Source organism: Sorex fumeus, unplaced genomic scaffold, assembly GCF_029834395.1.
Source record: "Sorex fumeus unplaced genomic scaffold, SorFum_2.1 ptg000157l, whole genome shotgun sequence".
Lineage (NCBI taxonomy): Eukaryota > Metazoa > Chordata > Mammalia > Eulipotyphla > Soricidae > Sorex > Sorex fumeus.
Window position 1 is genome coordinate 1,129,775 of NW_026606214.1, and position 8,290 is coordinate 1,138,064.

The following is an 8,290-nucleotide window of genomic DNA, read 5'->3' on the forward strand; positions in this document are numbered from 1 at the left end:
TGAGTATAGGCTCTTGAAACCATATAACATGATAAATAGTAGAAAAAAGTGACATATTTATGACGACTTATTCTCATTTCTCCTTTTCTCATGTTGTCCTTTTGCTTTTATCTTCTAATGGAAAAAGCACATGGACAGTACAGACATTAGTATAAACTATATGGATGTTGACCATCGAGGCAAGATATCTACCTAGTCATTCTACCTGTCGCTTCTCATTGTGCATTAAGGTAAAGGTAAAGGTAAAGGCCCTCCTGTTGATCGTTGATTTGCTCGAGCGGGCCCAGTAACATCTCCATTGGAGACTTTGTTGTTACTGTGTCTGGCATATCGAATACTCTCGGTAGCTTGCCGGGCTCTCCGAGAGGGGCGGAGGAATCGAACTCGGGTCGGCCATGTTGGCCAGGTGTAAGGCGAACGCCCTACCCGCTGTGCTATCACTCCAGCCCATTGTGCATTAATGCCTGATAATCCCTTGGAGTATCTCTAACACACACACACACACACACACACACACACACACACACACACACACATATCAATCAATCTTTGGTCTTGGAGAACAGATTAACAAACTCTGTGACAAGGGGGGATATGGGACCTTCCCAACCTACTGTCTTTATTTTATAAACAGAATTTACCTTATTTCATGGATATGCTGGAGCTAGATTATCTTTACTCATGTATCTACTCGTATAGTCCCAATTCCCCTTAATGGCATCACCGTGGAAGCTGAAACTAAGTTATGGTGGGAGTATCTGTACTATGGAAATAGTACAAACTCTAAACAGGAATCTCTCCCCACCCTTGAGAGCTGATTATTGAGCTTTTACCAGAATCCCACTACTTCTTTGTCTATCCTAATCTCTCAAATGGAATTGTTTTCTTTCGTGTGCCATTAGAAGCGTGCTCCTCTCCTTTTCGTATTGCTTTGATGTTTGTTTCCAGTGGGATGGTTAATTCAAATAGTGTTTGTTACATACTCATTATAGGTCTTGGTAGAACACGCTCAATCTCACACAATTATTGTTTGCCATTACTTGATGATCTTCTTTTATAAAACTATAAATTCCATGAAGACTGGTCTTTTTTTCTGTCTGGCATAGCACTAGCTCTTGCGAAAGAGCCAGTATGTTGCTGATAACAATTCTTCAAATATGCACACACATACTCTCTCTCTCTACTCCTCTCTCTCTCACACACACATACACACAGATATGCACACCCATGATTAAAAATAGGCATTTTGTATATTATCTGGAGAGGGGTAATAGGTGAGACTCCTACTTTGTCTATGATTCTGTGATGTCAGTGACTGTAGCATTTATGCCTCTCTGTGCTTTTTAACAGGTTGCCTGTGTTACTAAGTAATCTTTAAAACATTTTTTTTTCATGAGCAGGAAGAACAAATGTATCTCCAGGAATCCAACTTAGAAAATAGGCTGAATTAGATACTGAACTTACTGAACTCCTATTCTCTCCCATCTATGTTTAATCTGGTTTTGGTTTGGTTACTCAGACTCTCCCCAAGACACCACTATTTGAAGAAAATTCATTTGTTTTGCCAAAGGTCATGTCTGAGGATGTCACCGAGGAAAGCGATGAGTATTTTAGCCTCCATCTTCTCCGCTGATTTATCAGTGGGGATGGAGCTCAAGTGTAGTGGGAATGTAGTTTCATGAAGTCTTTTCACTGATGCCGGTACTGCAGCACTGTCGCACTGTCCTCCCGTTGTTCATCGGTTTGCTCGCGCGGGCCCAGTAACATCTCCATTGCAAGACTTGTTGTTACTGTGTTTGGCATATCAAAAACGTCAGGGGTAGCCAGGCTTTGCCATGTGGCCAAAAGACTCTCGGTAGCTTGCCGGGCTCTCCAAGAGTGGCGGAGAAATCGAACCCAGCTCAGCCAGGCCCACCACGCAAGGCAAACGCCCTACCATTGTGCTATTGCTCCAGTCCACGTCACATCTCCCGGCTGGATATGAAGGTGTTCTGACTGCGACATCTGTCACCCCATTGATCGCCATGATTGATTCGGCTGATCTGGCTGGCTAGGCAGGTGTCCCCTTCCTCCCTCACCGCTCTATGTGCATCCCTCCCGAGGCTGCATGCTCAGTGGAAGAGGATGGCCCTCCCTGAATAGAGACTGACCCGTCTTCGGTCTCCGGTTGAGGGTATACGAGTAGCTGTGCTACCCTGCTAGAACCTCCAAACATGTAAATATGAAACCAAACAATTTCCAGCTACCGTATAGCAATTCGGATGGTTAGTTTTAATTTTTTAAATTTAATTAAATAGTAATATACAAAGTTACAATCCTAAGGAGGCCCAGCAACAGATTAGAGAGGCAAGCCCCAGAAAGGAGAAAGATGACAAGATTCTTTTACTGAGCAGTGAGAGATTCCAGATCAGGAATAGTTTAGGGGAAAAGAGCAGATTATGTTAAACTGAAGGCAACCAAGAAGACCTGGCAATTTGGACCAGAGGATAGAGAAGATGGGTTGAGTGATGTCTTACATGAGGAACCCAGACACGTCTAAATGAACTGTACAATTAAGCTTCCTAAACATCTGAGTTTTTAATGGAGATCTTTTATACAGTTCTCAAGAAACCACAAGCTCAGATGGGAGTACATTCTTGTAAAAACGCAGATTCCCAACACTAACTTGCGTCTGTCAGAGGCATCCTGGGTCCTTGCTCATAGGCTGGATCTTTAATAAGAATATCAGGGTGCTTATCATCCAGTGTGATAGTTGAGGCAGCATGGTGCATTTAAAGGTCAATCTGGGAAAACGAAATTGTTTTGTTTTTCAGTGCTTTGTTTTGCAAGCAGGTGATTTGAAGAGTCTCAAATCTTACAAAAGTAGGAATCCAGTGTGCAAGTTTAAATAATGCTGGTGGCAGCCCAGGACATTGCATTCTTGGTATAAATGCATTTCTAACAAGGACGAACTTCTGGGATTCTAGAAAGTTTCATTTGACTAAAACTCAGGTGTCTTGAGTCTTCATTTTCCCCCAACTATTAAAAGTTATGATAATAAAAATGGTCTATACTCCATGAGGGTTAAGTCTGTACTGGACATTATTTTAAATTATTTATAAATATGGGAAGATTAAGGAACTTGAACCATAAACTCAATGTATTGGTGACTAAAAGACAAATTGTCTGATTTAATTTAGTCACATAAGAACATTTAATCTGAACTGTCCAGTGTATCCAAAATGACATAGGCTGTATGTCATTGAAACACACCAGATTTCAATGGCTTCAGATGAAAGACTAAGGATTCATATGTATTTGGTAATTTTTATGTTGATTGCATGCTGAGATATCTTAGGCATTTGGACCAAATACAGTATTCCTTTTTACTATTTCATTTACCATTTCTTTTTATATTTTTTGATGTGGCTATTACGAAGTTTGAAACTATGTACATATTCTCTGTGTCACTTTAATTGAACAGGGTTTTTTTTTTTTTTTTGAACAGGGTGATTTTTTTTACATCAGTTTCCTAGCAAGTTTCTTGTGGATGGAAGTTTCTGGATATTTGGAGATGTTCTTTCACAGAAGGAGAGACACTTTTCCCAAGAGGACCTTTAGGTATGGCAGGTTTATTATCTCATTCCAGTCTAGGAAAGTTTAGGAATTTCAGGCACAGTTATGTTTGCTTATTTTTGTTTTTGTTTTATTTTTATATTATTTTGTTTTTCTGGCCACACACAGCAGTGTGTAAGACTTCCTCCTGGCTCTGTGCTTAGGGTCCACTCCTGGCACCTCCCAGGGGACCACGTGGAGTACCAGGGATCTAACTGGGCTCTGCCACATGTCAGTAAAAGCTGCGTACCCACTGTTCCATTGCTCTTGCCTTCCATTTACTTCTGTCCCAGGCCCCCTTTCTTTGTGTAGTTGGTGCTAGCTTTGATAGCTGTGGAGGCTAGCAGTAGAAATCTGCCCCACTTCTAAAGCTTTCTTTTCCACTTTCAGGTCTTTTGTCTGAAGGGAGAAAGTTACCTGTTTAGGAAGTAATCCCCTCGTCCCATTTTAGGATTGTTGGAATCACTTAGAGACAATGACTCAAATCTCCATCAAGACAATTTTGATTTCCAGACTAAAGTCCACCTAAGTGTGAGTGGCAGGGCAGTTAATGTTATGCTTTATTTCTTTATTGTTTTTATTTTTAATATTTATTGCTTATTCATTTCTCTTATTAAGAAGCTTAATTTAAATTCAAGGAATGTAATGTAATTTAATATACATGAGAAAGTATCCATAGTTTCTTAGATCTGGTTCTTTCATAACTCAAATCAATTCGTGTCTCAGCTCACTTAGAACCTTGAGTAAGGGTCTGACTTACTGACAACCATTCATCTCTGGTGTTTTAGAATTGTCTCTTTTGCCCTAGTATCCGGCCTTTGCTCATGTTGGATGGTAGCTCACCTGGAAAGCTTGCCTGATTTTTCTACACTTATCTAAACCCAACTCACATTCATAACTGTATTAGCTAGGACCCATTTTTTCACACACATAAAGTATCTCAAACTGGCATTAACTGTTTAAGGAATTTGTGGATGATATAAATAACACTGAAGGGGTGGGTTGCCTCATTCTTTCAAGCATAATCTAAGGACTCATGAAACCATGTGAGACATTTGTGATTTGGGTTTTCATTTCTAACTTTCTCCCAAGAGTTTTCAAGGTAATCTGGCTAATGACCCAATTTTTAAAAAATTTTTATTAGTGAAACACCATGAGGTACAGTTGTAGATGTACAAATTTTTGTGCTTGGGTTTCAGTTATGCAATGATTGAGTACCCATCTCTCCACCAGTGCCCATTCTCCACCTCCAATGCTCCCAGTATCCCTCCCTCGCACCCCCCATTTTTAAATAGTAAAACAGAATCCCTTTCTCGTGTGTCTTAGGAGAAGTCTCATGTTCCATACCTTGGCTTAGATGTGTCGAGAACTCTTTGCATAAAAACCTGCAGTGATGAAAGTATATGTAGCTCTTACTGACAACACTGTAGGTCAGCATTAACCTCATGAATTGGGATTACTAGGTGGGGTTACTTCCTTTCCAAGTGCATGGATAAAACAGATATGGGGAATTTTTCTGAAAGACAAAATGTTTTGGGGATTGGGCAAAGAGAAGAAAATGAGAAAGAAACAAAATTCCACAAATATTCTCCAAAATGATATAGATCATACTTCATATACTATGTTTCCATGAGGACTTTCTCTCTGACTATAGGCCATAATTATCTTTTTCCTTTCTGAGTTCTTTTCCTACTTGGTCTCTGGAGCAAGTACTTCTGATATTCCCTTTTGTACTTCATTAAAGCCATAAAAACTTTATTGCTTGATTAGATGGCAATCTAGCCTGAGAATCTGAAAAATTTTCCATTTTAGATTCTTTTGAATGTCAGTCCTAAGTATTTTTAAGTTATTTCTTGGGAGAAAGAGACAAAAATCTTTTTAAAATCCTAGTCCTTCCCATAAGTTTTATTTCATTAATTAAAAATAATTAAATTTATCAGTCATAACAATTAAAAAAATAAATAACGCAGGAGCGATAGCACAGCGGGTAGGGCGTTTGCCTTGCATGCAGCCAACATGGCCGACCCGAGTTCGATTCCTCCGCCCCTCTCGGAGAGCCCGGCAAGCTACCGAGAGCATCTCGCCCGCACGGCAGAGCCTAGCAAGCTCCCCGTGACGTATTCGATATGCCAGACACAGTAACAACAAAGTCTCCAATGGAGACGTTACTGGGCCCGCTTGAGCAAAATCGACGATCAGCGGAAGGGCCTTTACTTTACTTTACTTATTGAATTTTCAAATTCCCAAACAAAGCATGTGGCTTTTATTTTTTCTACCCGGATTTTAGACCTTTCTATTCTTCCCATTTTTTTTCAAACCCTTTTCAGTCTTCTGATATGTTTTGTTATATTGTGTGTGTGTGTGTGTGCGTTAGTTTGCCTGGTAAATTAGACATATGCTCAAAGGTAATTGAATGTGTTTTATATAGATATGCAGACAGTTATGTGCCAGATACCCATACACACACACACACACACACACACACACACACACACACACGCACACACACATCTTTGTTTTATTTTCCTCAACTTTCAAGCTATAATTGACCCAAATATTGTGCCTAAGTTAGACAATATGGTGATCTGATACACATGCATGTTGGGAGGTAGTTGATGTTCATCTTACATTATTGCCATCTTGTAATTGTTATAGTGTGAACATTGAAGCTCTGTTCTCTTAGCAACCTTCAGGTGTATACTGTGGGATTGTTAACCAAGCTGTATATGAGATCCTTAGGACTTTTGGAACTTACTCATCTCATAACTGTATTTGTATCCTTCTCAACACATCTCTCATCACCTCACCTCCGCCTTTGGCACCTGCCACACTAACTATACTTATGAATTCAGTGTTTTAGCATTTCACATATAAGAGTGAAATACACATATACTATTTGTCTTTAACATTCCACTTAGAAAAAGAAGTTGTTGAGTTTCAACCATGTTGTTTTAAATAACCATGTGAATATGGTATTTGGTTATGTTTGTTATATTTTCTTTATCCGTTAATCTAGTGATATATATTCAGGGTATTTCCATAGCTTGTTTGTTTTGTATAGATGCTGCAATAAACATGGGGATGCAGACATCTCTTTGAAATAATGACTTCATAAATGGATGTTTGTATACAATTAAACATTTCCAACCTTCTGATTCAGCTTGCACAGACTAGAAAACACTAACAAGACCTTTGGGTTGGGCACACCTGGTTGTTAATGTTTGCTCCAACAGTGAGTAATTCCAAGTGCCTGATTAGCATATTTACTCTGCACTCCTTTGATAGTCTTGCTTTCAAAGAGCTAATGAGACCAATTCTATAAGGTGGTTATAAAAATCAAATTAAGTAGAACATGTGAAACACCAAGAACAATTCCTGAAATACTTGAATAATTTGTTTATTTTGCATCACTAAATATTTCCTCAAAGGCATACCATATAGCAGAGTACTGATTAATTGATTATATATTTAGAATGTATATGTGAATAGTATAAAACACTGTCCTAATAAAACTCATTTGATAGTGATAAATTGTTAATCAAATATTGCTCCCCAGCACACTTTTTCTTTTTTAATTAGTGAAAGACCATGAGGTACAGTTGTAGACTTACAAACTTTCGTGCTTGGGTTTCAGTTATATAATGATATAGTACCCATCCCTCCACCAGTGTCCATTCTCTACCACCAATGGTCCCAGTAGTCCTCCCACTCCCCCACCCCCTTCGCACATCCCACCCCGCCTCTGTGGCAGGGCATTCCCCTCTGCTCTCTCTTTCCTTTAGGGTGTTGTAGTTAGCAATAGAGTTATTGAGTGGCCATCATGTTCGGTCTACAGACTACTTTCAGCATGCATCTCCCATCCTGGAAGATCCTCCCAACACCCTTTATTTGGTGCTCCCTTCTCTATCTGAGCTGCCTTCTCCCCCAGCATATGCTGCTGGCTTCCAAGCTGTGGAGCAGACATCCTGGTACTTATCTCAACTCTTCTTGGGTATTCGTCTCCCATTCTGTTACTTTACATTCCCCCGATGAGTGCAGTCTTTCTATGTCTGTCCCTCTCTTTCTGACTCATTTCACTTAGCATGATACTTTCCATGTAGAACCACTTATATGTAAATTTCATAACTTCATTTCTAAGAGCTGCATAGTATTCCATTGTGTACATGTACCAAGGTTTCATTAGCCAGTCATCTGTTCTCAGGCATTCGGTTTTTTTCCAGATTTTGGTTATTGGGAAGAGTGCAGCAATGTACATACAAGTGCAGATGGCATTTCAACTGTACTTTTTTGCCTCTCTGGGATGTATTCCAAGGAGTGGTATCCAGCACATATTTTTAGTTTTTTTTTATCAAAAAATGTTTTTATTTAAAATTTATTTATTTTTACCATGCCTTGAAAATCAAGACCAGTACTTTTGTTTTGCTTAGTCTTTCCATACATTTGTTCTATGATCTTTTGGACTAGTGATGCGTTGTCACACTCTCTAGTGGTTCTGTCTTAGGGGTTCCAACCACAAAACCTAGTTAGCCTTGGGAACCTGACAACACTCAAAGCCAACCACTGATATTCTTTAGTGTAATATACGGGCAGTATTTTTCACTAATGGTATTTTTGGCGAAAAAATAGGTTTACTGTGATACAACTTAATAACTTCCTTGATAAATCAAGGAAGATCTGTAGATGTATTTCTAATGGA